General features: G+C 37.5%; 1 protein-coding gene across 4 annotated transcripts in view; it reads left to right on the forward strand.

Annotated features, from left to right (window-relative positions):
• Nucleotides 1-19,189, forward strand: part of LOC129771250 (roquin-1) — a 76,924-nt gene that overhangs the window by 9,363 nt on the left and 48,372 nt on the right. The gene's annotated exons all lie outside the window — the stretch shown is intronic.

A 19,189-nucleotide genomic window follows, 5' to 3' on the forward strand; every position in this document is an offset into this window, starting at 1 on the left:
TCAAATGAATATGGGTGTCATCAATGTCAAATGGGCTTCAAATCAAATCAAAAATATGTGAAATTAAGGTTGAAAAAAGAGATTGTAATTCTCTATGGATTCATGTAAACCACTAGGCCTTATACCAACTAACAATTCGCTATCAGTACGACGTTTCGGGAGCACACATAGACTGCGCTATCAGAGAAGATCTTTGTTTGACTGCATTATTTTCTTCTACCAAACTTTTATAAATAGAATCCACTTTTTAGCACCTTGACAGGCGCTTGTTAGAGTCTTTTACAAATTTTAGATAAAACTTGTTCACACATTTTGATGAGCTTTCGAAAAAAAAGCAATGAAATGGCCGAGATTTAAACGTATAACTTTTGCATTGATAATCCTTCATCGAACCCTTTGCACCGTAAGACCACTTTAAAATGTAATGCCAAGCAGTTGAACATGAGCCCAAAAATGCTTGCAGTGAATGTTCATTTCAGTAGTCCGTCTTGTGTTGTACAAAAGTTGATTTGCAGATGAATAAACGTTTTCAAAACTTTTCTCTGGCATGTTATCCAGGTAAATATCAATAGTTAAACCAAAACTTCAATTTGGCCTGAACAATCTTTTATATAACGTACAATTCAGCACATTGTTTTATTAAACACTCAATGCTATAGTTCGACCATTATTCGGCTGACTAGTTTAATAACAGCTAATGAATGTTTTTGGGAAGACGCGATCGATTGCGATGTTCAAAACCAATATGCAAAAAAAATCGTACGATCATGTACCTTGAAGATTCAAGGGCTCCATTGTAGCATCTTAGCATTTCTTGCAGTCTTCTGAAGTTGCATTAAAACTCAGGTGGATATTTGTATCATTGAATCGTGGACAATCCTAACTTTTAACCAATATCCAGCCGAGTCAGGGTCCGTTGGCCTCTTGGACTCTTGGAGTCGTTCCATGGATATTTGGTATATTTTTGGGATTCTTCGAACGAAATGTGAAATATTTCTGCAAATTTCCTTCAGGGTTTCTATATTACACTTTCCGAGGAAAATCTTTTCATTTTACTGGAACATACGCAGTTTTAGAGGCATAGAACTTCAAATTGTAAAAAAAAATCAAATAGTTCGATTAATTGACTCAGGTTTGGCTTTAGTCGAAAGGTGATTCTTTAACATTTGTATTTGAATATGATTTCCGGTACGGCGGCAGTCCAATCGAAGAGTTGAATTTTTGATAACTTCTTGCAGTAATGGAGGTCTTATATCAATGATAACATAAAGAATGTTGTCTTTCAAGTCATCAATCGTCTACAGCTTATCCACGTAAACCGTATACTTCGATTAGCACCACAAAAATAATTCAACGGTGTTGAATCGCATAATCTTGGAAACGAGTCCATTACACGATAGTTTTACCGTGGACGTATTTCTGATGCACAATTGTGTCGACCGCAAAATGGAGAAAGAGCGCGTTGAGTTTCTCGAACTGAACCACGGTTTCTACGAAAAATCTGCACAATTTGCAGGTGTAGTTCAGGTGTCAGTCTATTCATGATGTAATTGCAGATCAGCTGAACACAAAACAAGTGACAGTGACCATTACAGAAGACGTATAGGTAACCTATGTTTCGCAACAAGAAATATAACCTAGACAAAATAATTGGGGCAAAGAGCATTTTCAAACTGAATTCTCGAGTGATTTTTTGAAACACCGTAATATCGTGATTAATTAACGCTTAAGGATAAGGAATGTTTTTTTTTTCGAGATGACACTAGATCTCGACGTTTCATGCCATTTTAAGACATTTGGCATCAAATTTTTTTTTGAAAACCCCGATTTCCTTTACTTGGGTGATTTTTCGATTTTCAAAAAAACTCAAATTTTGACCGCTTTGCGCCACTTTTCCTTAAGTCCGATTGAGCTAAAATTCGGCATAGACTGTTTGACACTGTATTACTGTAAAATGACAAAATCAGAATTTGTCATTTTACAGTAAATTTTCTAATTTACCACATTTAAAATTAATTCAAAAATTAATAGGGAACATTCAATTAAAATTAATTGAATGTTCCCTACAAATTATCTTAAGCACCATCATAATCCGAGTCGATTCCATGCTTCAACATTCTCTCGGTCTCCGTCGGGAAACTTAGTTTGGAAAATCAAATGTAGCTTTTTTTGTAGACAATTTCGTTTTATTATGATTGTATTTCTTCACTCTGATGTATTCATTCTAATGTAGCTAAATTTACATTTCCATCGACAACTATGCCCATTCATGGTAGTATTGTGTGAATTATTCTTTTCTCTCATCTGCTCCAAAACTCAATTTGAATATCTGCGTTATCGTTATGAACCTAAAAGGTCTATCTATACAGGGATAATGTAATTCTCAATATATTCACGCGGCTTCTTTTTTTCCTTTTTGGCGACAGACGAATGGGATTTTATCAAACAAAAAAATTGAGTGAACCCTATAGATCGTTCTGCTCAAACGTCCAACTCGGCTGAAGATATTATTTGCCAGCATCAGCTCGTGCCATCACTGTCACTGTCATCGTAACCATAGTCACCATCATAATTCCGATTTATATGTGTGAAACTTTGTGCGAAAGTGAAAATAAATATGCAATACATAACAGAGGAAGTAAAAGCCAACGTAGCCTCGTAATTATAATCTCCTCTTCCTTTCGGTTCATTTCCATCAAATGGGCTGCTACCGTGTTTCCACACGTATCAGCTTGAGCATAGGAAAATTCCCTCCTGCGGTGGGTTGGTACGATAATGGCTGGCCAGTGTGTTTTTATCGCTAAATTCCGCAAAAAAAAGTGATCTTGTTAGGTCAATGTATCATTAATTTTTGTTGGATGGACTTGATATAGTGCTATATTCGTGGACCATTTACACGACAAGAATGAAGATTTGATGAGGCGGTCGCTTTTGAAAAATGTATCCAATATTTTGAAACATTGCGTATAAAAGAAAAGAGTCCTGGCATTTCCATTCCTCGATTTTTCATTCATAAGATGAAATCTGGGTGACTACTTGCTTTCAGATTACCATATTTCACAAAATAACGACACAGCGGGCGTTTTAATTACTTCAGGTCACTTATCAAATGACATATATAATTTTTATTTCCGTTTGGTATATACTAAGTTCCAAATTAAGTATTAAATTAATATAAAAAATCACTAAAGAGCAATTCCAAATGAAATCGACAAATGACAAACATGAGTATTTTTGATTCGAATGAAAGTTTGTATTCGGTTTGGGTTGGAGGAAATATGAGTTTTCCACAGCAAATGGGAATTTCTTGACTCAAGCGTTACCTTAAGAAAAGGGCGTATCGATTTTAGTAAGAGAAGTCTTTGATAGTTTATATCTCAAAAACTATGAGTCCTACCGAAATAGTGTCTTAGAAAGAGTTATAGAGTATTGATGTCTGAACGTGAAAAAATATACACTGAAAAAAATAGTACTCTTTTTTTATTTACAAACAAAAACATTAATTTGCAATATCTAAAATACATGTTTTAATTTTTTAATTTTTTTTCATATAAACAGAAGTTATGTAAATTTAAAAAATGCTGTTTATCAATCTCCTTCTAAATGCAGCCATTCTCGAGATATTTGAAAAAACATTTCTAATTCATAGTCTTCAATTTTAATTTGTTTTTAAATTTAATATATGTATTTTTTTATTTTTTATATCAAATATAAGTCATGTAGACAATTTGAAAAATAAGTCGAAGATGGTATAATTATTTTTGCCATACTTTGTGGAACATCAACTTTTCCAAATACATCATCTGGTAAAAATATACTCGATAAAAAAAGTAGAGGAACAGAGTTCAAAGTCGGAAATTTTAAGTGATTTTTGACATGCTGTAAGTTCGTGAAAATCAACGCACATCGATGGGATGCGCATCATTTTGAAGCTACAACTTTCAAGTATTAGATTATTTCTCGTACATATTTTTATCTTGGTGTGTGTAGGTGTAGTAGGCAACAATATCGGGAAGAAATGAAAAATAGATTTTTCTTTGTTTTTCCAAGAATATTCTGGACTTACACAATTTTTTGCTAACCAACTCAACAGTAAATCCAACTAACCTTATCAACCAGCTTTTATTTGGTTCCAAGAACGTTCCTGTAGGACCTTCCCACACAGAGGTATTTCAGTTTGAATGAAAAATTACATTTTCGTCTTTTAAGATGAATCCGGCTCAAAATCTTCGACGGTGAAAACTGAAGACCGACTCTACTTTCAGTAGCTCCGCTTCGACTAGAGCCGCTTCGGCAGCCACCGCCAACAAAAAAATGACTTGACTAGAAAATGAATTGACTAGCGTTGACTAGCGAGTCCAGTCAGTGGTTATTTTAACTGACTCGACTAATGAATACAAATCTGCCTCTTCATTCAACTGACTTCAATCTACATTTCCATTTCCCCCTGACACTAATTTTGTACCCCCGTATGCAATCTTATTGTACGTCCATATAAAGAGGAACGAAAACTTGATTCCTGATGCAAAAAATAAGTTACCCCATCAATGGACGGTTTATTTATTTTTTTTTTTTAAATGATGATGGTCCCACCTCTTTCCCCTACATAGGTTTGAGCTCGACGAGTTATCTTGTGGATAATTATATGGAGGAGTTTCTTTGTAATATCAAATCAACCAGTAAGCTAGTTAAAAACAAAAAACGGTCCGGTTGTACCACTGGCATAGATTGTTTATCAAAAGAACAAGTAAGGGCATTATCTAAACGCTAAATATTCCATGGCATGTCAAGAGAATTTCCAATCCGGGAAGACACTTGACCGATCGGGAATCGAACCCAATGCCTATATCAGCATTAGCCATGAATTTACAAGGGATTTCCCGCTTTACTAGATTCCCGAGAACGATCTACTAATGCGATCGCTTTCGAGTCCAGACAGCTGAGCAACCCCGAGCCTAATTCTAGCCGACACTTCAGGCCCAGTAACTCTCCCAAGGCATGTCAAGAGAATTTTCAACCCGGGAAGACCCTTGACCGATCAGGAATTGAACCTAATACCTATGTCAGTACCAGCCTTGAATTTACAAAGGAAATCCCGCTTTACTGGATACCCGACAACGATCTGTTAATCGTTTTCGAGACCAGACAGCTGAGCAAACCTAAGCCTAATTCCAGCCGATACTCATCTTCATTCATCCTGGGGTATAATCGCGTCAATCTGAATCTGCAATGAGATCTGCCACAACACAGAAAGATCTCGTCAATCATCTGTCAAAAGGATAAATTTACAAGTATTCCGGTTGAGCTATTCCTAGCTTCTTTTCAGTTTCCACTTTCAATCCCTTGGAATGGATCGATCTTATTGAACAAAACAAAAACAAAGAAAAAAAAATCACTTTTGCCAATGTTCAATTTCAAATTTTACTATGCCGGTTCACGCGCGCGATGCTCAAACTCTTGTAGACTTCACAATTATTTTTAAACTAATCTAATAACTAAAATTATTAAAAATTAAAGAAAAAAAAATAATAAAAACAACATACCATCATCATCATAGTCTAAAGATAAAAAAAAACACACACACATGCACCTACACCTAAAACAGTACTCTATTCATTATGTAATAATGATGATGGTCCCACTTTATTTTCCTACAACGATTTGAGCTGGACGAATTTTCTTCGATAACTATATATATATATGGATTTCTTTTATAATACAAACAAAATCAGTATATTAGTTAAGAGCAAATACATAGATTGTCACTCGAAAGAGCAAGTAAAGGCATTATATGAACGCTAGATATTCCAAGGCATGTCAAGAGAATTTCCAATCCGGGAAGACCCTTGACCGATCAGGAATCGAACCTAATACCTATATCCATACCAGCTTTGAATTTACAAAGGAAATCCCGCTTTACTAGATACCCGACAACGATCTGTTAATTGTTTTCGAGACCAGACAGCTGAGCAAACCTAAGCCTAATTCCAGCCGATACTTCAGGCCCTTCATTCAAATTGGTGTATAATCGCTTCAATCAGAATCTGCAATGAGATCTGCCACAACACAGAAAGATCTCGTCAATCATCTGTAAAAAAGAAAAATTTACAAGAATTCCGGTTGAGCTATCCCTAGCTTGTTCGCAATTTCCACTTTCAATCCCTTAGAATATGATTTTCTTAAAAACAGAATAATTTTTTTAGCCAATGCTCAATGTTAAGCTTCTCTATGCCGTTTCACGTGCACGATGCTCAAACTGTTGTAGACTACTCGAAATGTATAAAAAAAAAAAAATTAATTAAAAACGAGTACAAACAAATAAAATACCACAATCATCATAGTCTAATGATAAAAAAGACAAAAGCACAAAAAAAAAAAAAATTAATCCGTTATAGCTTCGTCATCTTACATACTAACATTGATTACACACTAGGTCAAAAATTTAAATCATGTTTCAAAAACTCTTTACAAATACTACGAAACATTCGAAGGCTTGTTGCTGCCTTTGCCTCCTTGGGTAAGGTATTATACAGTCGATATCCCTTATAAAAAATAGAATTTTGGGTACACGACATTCGGAAGTTCATGGTTCTGAGGTCGCTTGCTTGTCTTGTATTATATTGTCTACCCATCGTGAACTCAAACCAACGAACGTAGACATTTATCAAGTATGCTATAAAGGTCCTCGCGTTAGTATTAGTTAGTATTAAGCGTGCAAAATAGCGCACACACAGGACGCTATTTTATACGTGTGAGTAATTTTCGTGTACGATACAAACAATCTAGCTCACCTGTAGCGTTTGTCAAACCACGGTGAACTCAAACACCGATGCATGCATAAAGATATATGGGAAAGAGAGAGAGGAACGAATTCGTTTTGAGGGAAGTCACTTCAAAATGCAATGAGGACAACTTGACTGGGAAGAATGAATTGATATAGTCGAGTCGGTAGAGGGAGATAGCGACTAAACGCCCGACTGACTGCTCAGTCGTTTTGGCGGAGAAACTGCGTGAAGAAGCCAAAAGCCATTACTAACTGACTAAGGATATAGTCAGTCGGTTAGTCAGCCGACTATCCTCAGTTGACTATGACTATGCTGAGCCCTGATGATGAATAATTCAATAAGCAACCATCGCAACGCAAATCTAAGGGCAGTTAGTTCAATTAATTCTGCAAAAGGATAATTTGTTACTTTGACGAAAAAAATTATTTGATTTTTTTGCATCGATTTCAAAAAAGTGCCAAAAATTGGATTTTTGTAGTGCTTTACAAAATCCACAGAAAACTTAAAGTTCTGCAAATATTGCAGTAAGTTCTAATGTTTGCAGGCAAATTTTTAGCCTAGTGTATTCCCTAAACATCTGTGAACGTTTCATATTGATACGTTCAGCCGTTTTTTCTGGCCGATTTTTCAAAGTTTGGAGTAAATTAGAGGAGCAAATCCTACGTGACTCTCAGAACGAACGATTCGAATGATACCAGTGATACGCATAAACGAGTGCGAAGCACTCTAACTGGTTCAGTGATGCTCCTAAATGGGCCTGAAACTCTTACCAATCGCGCTTGCTAATTAGACCTAAAACAATCCGTTACCAGGATGTGGGCGCAACGTCGAATGAAACGGTATACTAAAAACCATCAAGGACTACATGTAGCTCTGTAATTACGATGATGATATATGATCACGAATCAACGAATAGCGGCAGAACTCAATGTCAACTTTTGGTGGATTAATGGGATTGTTTGATTGTCACTAGCTCGATTTTAATTAATGCACCACTGAAGCAACGAATTTTCTATGAATAATTGATATTGCTGCTCACATTAACAAGACCAAACGTTCACTAGGGTGACATCTAAGGATGATTGAACAAAGTTGTGCTGACATGTACAAGATATGCGTTGCACAGTAAGGCGTGATAATCTTGTTTATTTCCGTCGCATTTTTTTCCGTTCTACGTGTACGAGGAAAGTACTCGATGCAACGATACAACACGTCTGTTCCCTGACACTGATTTGAAGACACTAGGATGGAATTATTAGGGATGATGATCGAACTCTCTGTGTACCATTGAAGTCACCGAAAAAGAATGGCCATAGTTATGGTATACGACATTGATTATTATTTCCCTGGAAAGGATTTGCTTTCCTAGTTATGGCCAATCCTAGTAGTTGTTACCAATCAGCCATCACCGAATCGGACAATACTGTTGGCAGAAAGCGAAAGCGAAACAATAATGGCATTGCATGAAGGACGGCTCGCGATGCCGAAAATTGTTTTTTTTCCTCTGCAGGCCGCGATTTCTATGAGTGTTCACCTCATCATGGTGGTTAGTAAAGAAAAGAGAAAGGCATTTCCGCCTTCCACTAACTCGTGCCTAACTCGAGTACCTCCACCCCTCTCCTCCCAGAGAGTTGCGCAAATATGCACCTCGGGCCTACTGAAATGGTTTCATCTTATGGCAATGTGTTCCTAGACTGCAACCCAAAAAACCCCGCTAGCCTTTTCTTGTATTCTCTTCCATCAGCTGCTTCAGATCGTGAGACGATGGTGCTCTGGTGTGAGTGTGCACCCAGGTTTCGTTTCAGTTGGAATTCCATTCTGCTGTCCGTCCTCCCTTTAAAGTTCAACCCCCGTCAGGGTATATAGGTAGGTGTGTATCTTGTGGAGCATGTTTTCGCTTTTTTCCTCGGTGCGCTCACAAGAAATGACTAAAATGGAGCATCATCAGCAAGCAAGCAAGCAAGCAAGTTGTTAGCGAGAAAATAAGTTTGGTTATCTCATGCTCATTAATGTTTCAAATTATTCTCATTTTTTACGAGTGCTTAGGTGTTAGGTGTGTTCCAAGCCACATTTGAGCAAAGATTGAAAGATCAATTCAAAAGCAAAAATGTACAAATACTGGCTTTGATGAAGTTGAAAAATTAATATTCACATAACACGGAAAACATTATACGACCACAAAGAACAATTTTCATTGATCATTTCTGTAACATACTACAATAAACATACAATCAGTCAGCTTATGATTATTAATCTAAAGACTGTACTTGGAAAAAGACACACAAAAATTGTCGCCAAAAATTCATTTTAAGTCGGATTTTCTTCAAATTCCAGGGAATAACTTTACCACCCGGCAGGGATACCAGGTGATTTTTTCAAATGTCTTCACCTGGTATGTAAAAATGTCTTCGAATGTCTTCACATGCTACGAAAAAAATATCTTCAAATGTCTTCACAGTCATACCGGAAAAACTAAAATTCATAGTTTACATTTGAACAAAGTTTGATAGCTTATTCAATGTTTATATTAATTGGCATTGTTATATAGCGCATTTCACTAAACTTGCCTTGGGGGTTTGAAGTTTATTCCAATAAATGTGAACAAAGAATATATTTCATAACTGCGAACTAAATTTTATGAGTTTAGAAATGATAATTAGCCTGATATACCGTTGATTGCGTGAATATCGCTCCGGTTTTTCCACAAAAACGGGATTGTGATAACTTTATCTGTTTATTTCAGCTTTGAAGTTTTGATTGTAGCTAAAACCATATTCATAAAACTGATTGTTGAAACCGGAAAACCTTCGTTTTGTGAAGTGGACGTTTGAAAAATCTAGGCTAATGTATTGTATAATATAGGTCCAAATTAATAAAAATACAATGTCACAATCATCCAAATTTTCTAGTGCAAATGAACTAATGTCTTCTAGAGACATGAGAGGTCCCTCGTTGTTGAATTCATTCTATATACTTGTGGATTTTCTGCTTGGAAAACTTTGAAAAAAGTGAGTGAATGACCCCGATACTAGCTATGCTGTTCATAGAGAACAGCTCTTTTAGAAGAGCTGAGCTGATCTGAACTGTTCATCATGATGAGCTGGATTCCACGCCTCTAGTCATAACCATTGAGGTTCATCCGAAGTTGCTAGATGAGCACTAAAAAAACCCAAGGTAAAAGTCTCTGTTGATTACTAAGAACAAAAGTAAACAAGTGACACTGATAAAAAAAAGCGATCGAATGACACTGATACAAAAACCTTACTTTTTTTGACGATCTTTCCGGCCAATAGCTAGAAATTTATAAAAATAGTATCTCTCAAAAATTCACATATACTATCATACTGAAATGTCTTCACATATTTCATAATGTCTTCAAAATGTCTTCACAAAATCAAATGTCTTCACAGTAATAGCGAATTCGTTTTTGTTCAGTTTCAACCTCAGTGCCGCACTAACTGCTGTCAAAACGTTTTTTTATTCAGTCAGTTTCGCACTCAGTGTCGCACTGGTTCGCCCCGAAAGCTGTTAGTTTCGCACTGAGATGTTTCACGGGTTGGCACTCGGGTTCACCAATACAACTATACCGAACTGTCAAGTTCCGAGTATATTTTGGAAAATCTAAAAATAAAAACTATGAAGATGAAAAACCTGCTGCTTTTGCTTTTGTATTATTGGAATCGTAATCCAATTCGGATTCTGATTTTGAAAGTATATTCGAGCAGACGGCATTAAGCTACGTGTGCTTTCATTGGGAGGCGAAAATAATGATGGATATTCAGGTGGAATAAACCTGCTTTCAAAATCAAAATTATGAATGAAAATTTACTTTAACGTATCGAATATTTATTTCATGTGATGAAATAAGAGGTTTTTTTTTCGATATCACAGAAACATATTGAACGAAAACTGTGGCTAATGATGATTTTATATTATAATAGTAATTATTTGTGGAAAAACCAGGAAATGCATCGACAAATGGTTAAGTAAGTGTCAGAACTACATGTTTTAAGTAATAAAACAATATGAAGTGAAAACATTCATTCAAACTTTTATATTTTTACACTGCACTTGGCCCTGCTGATCTGATAGAGAATAATTTACCTCCCAAGCATTAATATCGCCATTAGACGTCGACACTGTACATTTATCGTCGCGAATATAAACAAATCAGACTATATAACGCACACCAACAAAACACCGCATTCGTGAAACTGAAAACGTTTTTTTATTACAGAGTCAGTTTGGCACTGACTCAGTTTTAAAAACGAATTCGCTATAAGTCAAATGTCTTCAAAATGAAGACATGTCTTCAAACCTGGCATCCCTGCCACCCGGAACACTGTCGAATAATGTATTTCCAGGTGATTTTTTGGCCTGAGACCATATCAGTGAAATTATTGACGGCATTGGTACATTTTATCCACTCACGCGCATTTCGCACAAGAAAACTATTATCTTTTGAAAAATCATAAAGCTATCTGATTTGGTGTTATGGATGTTTCTTTTGAATTAAATGTTAATAAGGCAATTTTCAAAAAAACCGGCACAATTGAGTTAAACTCACTTTGAACTTAAAGATTTCGATTTTAAGGATTTCCACAAAATTTACTTTTTTTTAAATAAGGGCCGCTTGGGCAAATGTTTATTTTATTCCATGAAATTCATTCTTCTGAAACAAAGAATGACTTTCTCCTGGTGGAGGCAGGCTTTGAGGATAGCTAACGGAGGTCATTTGGCTGGCTCAAAGATTTTTTTTCTCTCAACCTTGTTGTGAATGCTTAGATTTTGCATTCTTCTTTAGCTAGAAGGGTAACAGTTGTAGCATTGAATGACGCATACTGAGAAATAATTTGTACTAATCTTTTTAACGTAACAATTTTTGAATCGTAACTGGATTTGAATGACGCAACTGATTGTTGTACTAAACCCAGCGTAACTTATGAACGTCAGATTGTCATGTAACTGTAACACGTTTTGTTTGAAGATTAGACAGTACAGAAATCATGGAAACGGATCAAAACAGAGAAACTGTGCCAAAGTTCGTTTTTTGTTTTTTTTTCTATTCGTTACCACCGTGGCCCACAATGGCACAACTTCCGCAGAAAGTCAGTCAAATTGATCATCGAATCAGATGTAGATGAAATGCTCATTTCTAGCCAAGTTAGCTAATTGACAGCCAGGGATTCTTGTGTGAAAATATCGTTTAGGCATTATTCAATACGACACGGTAATTGATTACCATTGCTACACTTCATATGTGCAATCATCTGTTAGAAGTTGCAATCCGTCGAACGGTATAAACCAATCAGCAGCAAGTATGGCAACCAATCATTGATGATACAAAAAAAAACTACATGCTCAACCGCCACAAGCAACAATTTCAAAGGCCACAAAGTATTTCTTAGCCGCCACATAACCACCACCTCTGTTGCTTCGGTGCAAGAGTCTGTGCAGCGTGTTACGAGAGCACAAAAAAATTGAAACAAAATCAGCGCCGCGGTTTTTTTTTATGAAATATTTCCATTCGGCCTAGAGAAGGTCTCACAGGTAGCGGAAAGCTAGACTAACAAGTTTCGTCTAAATATGTACGAAATCTCTCAACCATGGAGAGCGAAACTTTCACCTTAGCGCGCGCTAGTCTGTCAGGTGGCCGTTTTTTTGTCTCTCTTGCCAATCAGCCATTTTCAGTCCACCAAAACGCGTGTGAGACTGTGTGTAGTTCGACCGATGTTTGCTCAGGACTTTTGTTTTTCTTTCTGTCTGGGTTTAATGTGAGCGGAAAAGTTAAAAAGTTTGACTTGAGTTCGGATGTTACGTTCGACCCGTTCTTCGCGCTAGAATTTGGCCCGACTGAACTGTTCAATGACATGGGTTGGGTCGCAAATGAGAGCTTCTTTTTCTATCTAGATTCCATTGCACTGTCTGTGATATTGCATTCAATCCTTTCATGATGTAATGGAAATGAGTGTAATCTATCAAGGTAAAACTGGCGTGGCGTTGCAGAACTCGTCAACCGTTTTCGTTTCGTGTCTCTGTGAAGCATTATGAGAAGGAGTTCTGTTCTGCTTTATATACTATGAGGAGGGCTAACTCAGAATAGGGTGGGCTGCAACTTTGATCATGCCAAATCTTCCATCCATTTTCTTGATTGTCAGCTAGAGACTTTCATTTATTCACAAGCTTGTCATCTGTGAGTACTTTCGTATTTCTTTTTATGCATCATTTCCATATGTTGGTTCATCAGTCGATGGGTTTCCTCGTCTTTAGCATAGTTTTAGTTTCAAACAATAATTTAAGATAGTCTATTACTGAAGGCATTAAATAGACTTTTATTTTATAGAATGTCATGAAAGTTTCACTGAAAGGTTAACCAATACAATCATTTTTACATCCTCCTAAAACTTGTTTGGTTTTTCCTCCAAAAACCGTCGAAAAATTTGCTTGCTTTCCTATGGTGTCCAAAGAGTTGAAGTTCTTGCCCTTAAAACGGTCTTCGAAAGAACGCCCTTGGAGGACCTGTCATCTTATATTGGTATTAGTGAAAACTTTATAAACACGTTTGATGTTAGAATGTACAAATGGTCTTTCATTTCAATACTGGGGTATAAGTTCAAAGTTTCGAAAACGTGAGCGTTTCGTTTAGAGTGCAAGGATTGGAGCTTTAATATTCCTTTGTCGGCTGACCGAAGTGATCACTTAATTCGAAAGATAACGCCGTCTACGCGTGATTTTTGTTACTTATTGACACGAAAATCTTATTCCGATAGCTCAAAAGCTATTTAGAAAGCAAACTATCGAAACTTAAAAAAAATATAAATAGTTATGTAATCCGAGTGAAATCCGTAATGATCATGAGGAAGTATTAAGCCTGCTAACTCGCGGGAAAGAGGAGCCATTCGACGTTCAACGCGGTTGAAGGCACTGTGTCCTGGAGCATTTGTAGCAACGAATATTGCATCAAGATTCAATTTATTAAAATGATGAATCGCCATATCTATGACCTTTTTATATCGAGGGTTCTCGTCTACTCCTCTGTCCACAGTAATTATGATTATTGGCTTAACTGTTCCTTGATACCGAAAAATTTCATCGAATTCAGGGAGCTCACAAACCGTTGTAAAGTCGAGCCCATGAGAAAATGCATTTGAAGAACAGTGCTTCCCCGAACGAACTGCAACGTACGTTGGACCACTGTATCCAACTGCTTCAGCTTGTCAAATGTGTCCTGACTTTATACTGCATCCTGCGATAACAGATGGAATAAGCTTATGTTTAGCTGCCACGACGAAATCATGATCCGGAAGATTAACGCGATATTCGAGGTGCATTAATATCGGTGCCTGTTTATTGGCTGCTGTTAAGCCCATTACAACACGTGCTTTATCATCTTGGCTCAGAAAACACACCTCATTCGGTCCCAGAATCGAAGCCAGCTGTTCAAGCATATGTATGATCGCAGTACAAAATTTGCCATCTACATGTACTTTGTGGCTATCATTCCTAGCCTTTAATAATGTTACTGGTACTGTGTGTACGTGACGTTTACCTTCGATACTGGTCACTTTATGAGGAATCAAACGAAGATACGTACCCGACCGACTCACATGGAATCCTTTGTGCTTTAGCGCTTCGGTTAGAGTTTTAATGCTCCGATATCTCTCATCCTGCCGTTTCTCCTCAGCTGCTGATCCATGCATTGCAATGTCCACAATTGCTTCAAGCAAATCTGGCTGGCTTTTTCCAATGGCGGTCGTCCAGTAGAACTGTGTGCCTTCAAAATACCCTTGGCCTCAGGTATGCTGGCGAATAGGTTTCGCATTGATTTTTTCTTCTCATCCCGAAACCGCTGTTGGCGCTTCCGTAAGTAATCCGTAGTCTCCCATTTCTCTGAGCTTGACCTTGCAAGAAAAGATAAATTCTATTCAGATTGATTCTGACTCTAGACAGGCCTTATATTAAATGTACTTACAATTTCAACATTGATGCTTGCGAGCCCCAACTTCAGTCTATCCTGAGCGAATGCTGGTCGTTTTTGTGTTGGTTCTGTTTGATCGCCACTATCAGAATATTTTGTAGGCACCAACAGTGGAACAGAATCTTTATTCTGTTTCGGGGTACTTGTACTTGCCTGCCCCCAAAATTTGAGCAAAGTGCCAGTTTGCGAAGTTATTTTTGCTTGAATTTCGGAGAGTTTTTCAGAAATGAGTCTTTTTTTCTTCGATTTATTCTAAATTCGTACTGCTTCATCCTGTGACTTCTTCTTGCTGCTCTGAGGATTAGCTTTGATGATAGCTTTAAAAAGCCGTTGGAACAGTTCATTTTTGTCCATTATTCGCAGTTCCTCTAAACTGTGTGAATGAATGAAGTTACATTAAAATTGTTCTGAGAAAAATTATTAATTTCGATAACGAACCACGTGGTGATAGAACAAGTTGCGACAGGAGCGAAACACTTTGAAACACGATTTTGGAGTTGCTAATTGATGGTTCACTGCCAGTGGAAGATTTCACTCGATTTAATATTGTCTTAAAAACGACTGTTGGGAACAAAATACCAAAGATAACTTTAAGTATTTTATTTTAAACTTGGAACAACAAAATTAAATACCAACTTCATTGGAACGCTTACTAACACGGGAATCTACGGTACACTATCTAAATTGGAATGAGTTTGGACTATTCCCCCGCGCAGCGCACTGCGCACAGGCATTTTAGATGTTTTTTTTTCAGGCTCGCGCATTAGAATGTAAACCAATCAGCGTCGCTTTTTCGTTGTGTTTGTTGTGTCTCGTCCGCTGGCTGGTGCTCACTCTGCTAATGCGTGCGGGAACCCTGTTTTAAGTTTTCGCTTGCTGGTTATGGCGAGACGGAAAACGTTGAAGTTTACGATGCACATTTTCATTGCTTCAATAGGTCTCTTGCTACACATACATGCAGAGCATCTGTTGGGCAAACATCATTTGTTTACCATCGTAGCTTCTATGCAACAGAAGCGGATTCATTATCAATCGACGTTCATGTAGATGATTTAAATATAGTTGCGATCTTTCTAATAGCGCGAAATATTCCATAGAACTAACATGAACTTTGTGAAACAGTTAGGCAAGCTATTTACAAGCTATTTTTTATACTGGTAAGCATTTGTATAATATACATGGTACAGCAATATAAGATTAATACGAGCGAGCGAAACAAAAGACAAATTAGCTTTCCGCGTGCTTCGGCACATACACGGCCCAGACCGAGACAGATATTGTTCTCCTTCATGCGCTCCTTTTTTACTCTTGCAATATTATCACGTATTTGCTGAACAACTTCTTAAGCGTCATTAGCCATGTGGATAGCGTGGTCGTGTAAATTAGCTTTGCATTCCAGCCGTCCTAGGTTCGAATCCCATTGACGTCGTATGGGCTTTTTTTGGCATAATCCTAAATGAAATGAGAAAAGAAAGAAGACAAACCATTTTTAAACTTTTAAAAATAGCTCATAATTTGCGCATTTGACTCAACAACACACGGAATGGCATCATTTCTGCCAAAGTTGACATGTTTTCTGCCAACGCTAGTTTGGGTGTAGATTCAAGACACAGAGGCTCGAGCTAACTTTCGAATGCTTCCTTGTATTTTCCATGAATTAACCAATTGATGGATTTTCTACGTTTTCGATCAATTTTCTTTTAACCATATTTCACTTCTCCGCAGAGCATTCAGGTACCCGGAAATCATATCTGAGGGTTGGTTGATCTTTCTGGCTGAATATGTTCTTAATTTCAACATAATCATCTGTTGTTTTGGCGAAACTAGCCACCGATTAAGGATATCTGCACACGAATATTCATTATAGTTTACTTCTTCACGAGACCAGCATTTAAGGCCAAAAGCACAAAGCCTAAATGGGAGCCCACTTCACCTAATCCAACACATTTGGCGATCCGTGTTTTTATATAGTTATAAGATACAGGCAAACCTGTTTTTGTGCGGTCCCTTTCCGCGTGATTCCTCGTTTGTGCGATTTTATTATGACTTCGGGTCTTGAATCACACAAACTAATCGCACAAATAATAATATCGCACCTAAACAATCACACAAATGAGAAATCACACAAAAAGCAACCGCACAAAAACGGGGTTTCCTGTATAGGAGTGCGTTTTTTCACTTTAAAATTCATTTCCACTTGCGAACAAAGATCAATTTCGTTAGCGCAATTATCAAATGGACTAACAACGCTTGCCACAATGTAATTGTAGAACATATGGGAATTCAATTTTCCGAATTTTCCTTCATAGTTTTCCGAAAATTTTCGTTAAGTTTTCGTTTCGTTGTTTGTTGAAATATTTGTTATATTTTTGAAATACGTGTAATATTTTTATTGGACTCCCCCTTCCCCTTCCAGAGAAGAGATACGTATCATACCATCATACAAACATTTATTGTACTGTAAAATCCTCACATTCCAATTTTGGTTCAATTTGCTCTATTATTTCTCGAGTTACACATACGTTCATCCGGTCACCAACCGTGGCAAACCACCGAGCTTCGCCGACTCAAAACGGCTAAGAGGGCTGCACTTAGAAAATACTCTAAATACCGTCTCCCACCTTTGAAGCAACAATATGTACAATTTAACCGTCAATACCAAAGAACTAGCAAACGATGCCATGTAATCTACCTACGCGGTATTCAGCGGAAATTCAAGAGCAATCCTAAACTATTCTGGAAATACGTCGATGAACAACGCAAGGAGTCTGGATTACCATCATCTATGTTTCACGATGGACATGAAGCGTCTTACACACAGGGAATTTGCAATCTCTTTTCAGCGAAGTTTTCTGGTACTTTCTCGAACGAGAATCTGTCTCAAGACCAGCTCTCGAGAGCCACGAGAAGTGTTCCAATACTGAACAGTTCGCTGTTCCGAATCACCGTGAATAACGAAATGCTGAAATCTGGTTTCAGCAAATTGAAATTCTCTCATTCTGTCGGACCAGATGGAGTCCCAGCATCGGTCGTGAAAAAATGCGCAGTAGGGTTATTGTTTCCACTATGCCAGTTGTTCAATCTTTCTTTGACTAAGGGCATCTTCCCATTGCTTTGGAAGAAGGCTTACATTTACATCCGGTTCATAAGAAAGGCGATAGAAGAAGCATCGACAACTACCGAGGAATCTCTGCTCTGAACGCGGTTTCCAAACTATTTGAACTTGTGGTCATCGAATCGATTTTCGCTCACTGTAAGCAGTATATATCTATCGATCAGCATGGATTCATGCCGAAGCGATCCACCTCAACGAATCTGCTATCGTTCACGACATATATTGCTGACGGAATGTTTAGTGGTGTGACCAAAACGGACGCTATTTACACCGACCTTTCCGCCTTTTCCGATATTACAGTGCGCAAATTGGACAAGCTAGGCTTCAGCGGCAATGTTTTACATTAGCTCACATCATACTTGATCGGTCGCTCCCTCACGGTCAAAATTGGCGAGTGCTTCTCCGCAGAATTCTCTGCTACATCAGGAATACCTCAGGGGAGAGTAGCATCTGGTTTCGACTTCCATTATTCGAGAAATGTGGTCCGGCAACATTTTATTGGACAAATTAGAAATTTCCATTAAATCATTAGAGCAAAATAAAGCCTGTTGGTAACAATTAAATAAATAAATAAATAAGAGTTATGCAGAAATATGTGTTTTGTTTGTATGGAAACTCCTCTCCCCCTACTCTTCCAGAGGTATTTCAATTCATCATATAAACATTTTTCGCCCCTAGAAACATTCACATGCCAAATTGGCTCCATTTGCTTTATTAGTTCTCGAATCAAGTATAATTTTGTGTTTCGTTTGTATGGAAGGCGCCCCCTTCAGGGAACGGGAAGGAGTACCATAGAAACATTTATTGACCCTTGAACCTTCACGTGACAAATTTGAGCCCATTTACTTGATTAGTTCTTGAGTTATGCAATCTAGAGAGGGGAGGTGTGTCAAATCACAATAGAAACATTTATTGTCCCCCATAACCTTATGCCAAATTTGGTTCCATTCGCTTGATTAGTTCTCAAGTTATACAGAAATTTGTGTTTTATTTGTTTGTGAGCTCGCTTTAGAGGAGTGTCGAATCACCATAGAAACGTGTCGTGTCCTCAAAACCTCCACATGCAAAATTTGGCTTCATTTACTTGATTAGTTCTGGAGTTATGTAGAAATTTGTGTTTCATTTGTATGGCAGCCCCCCTTAGAAAGGGAGGAGTGGAGACTACATACAAATTTTCACGTCGATTTGTTCTGTAATTTCCGAGTCCATAAGGATCAGAAAGACAGACAGAAAGACAACCAGACAGAAATTCGTTTATATATATATAACAGTTAGGCTGAAAAGTTCATAACGTTGACGTCTAGATGGCGC

This window comes from Toxorhynchites rutilus, chromosome 2 (genome assembly GCF_029784135.1).
Source record: "Toxorhynchites rutilus septentrionalis strain SRP chromosome 2, ASM2978413v1, whole genome shotgun sequence".
NCBI lineage: Eukaryota > Metazoa > Arthropoda > Insecta > Diptera > Culicidae > Toxorhynchites > Toxorhynchites rutilus.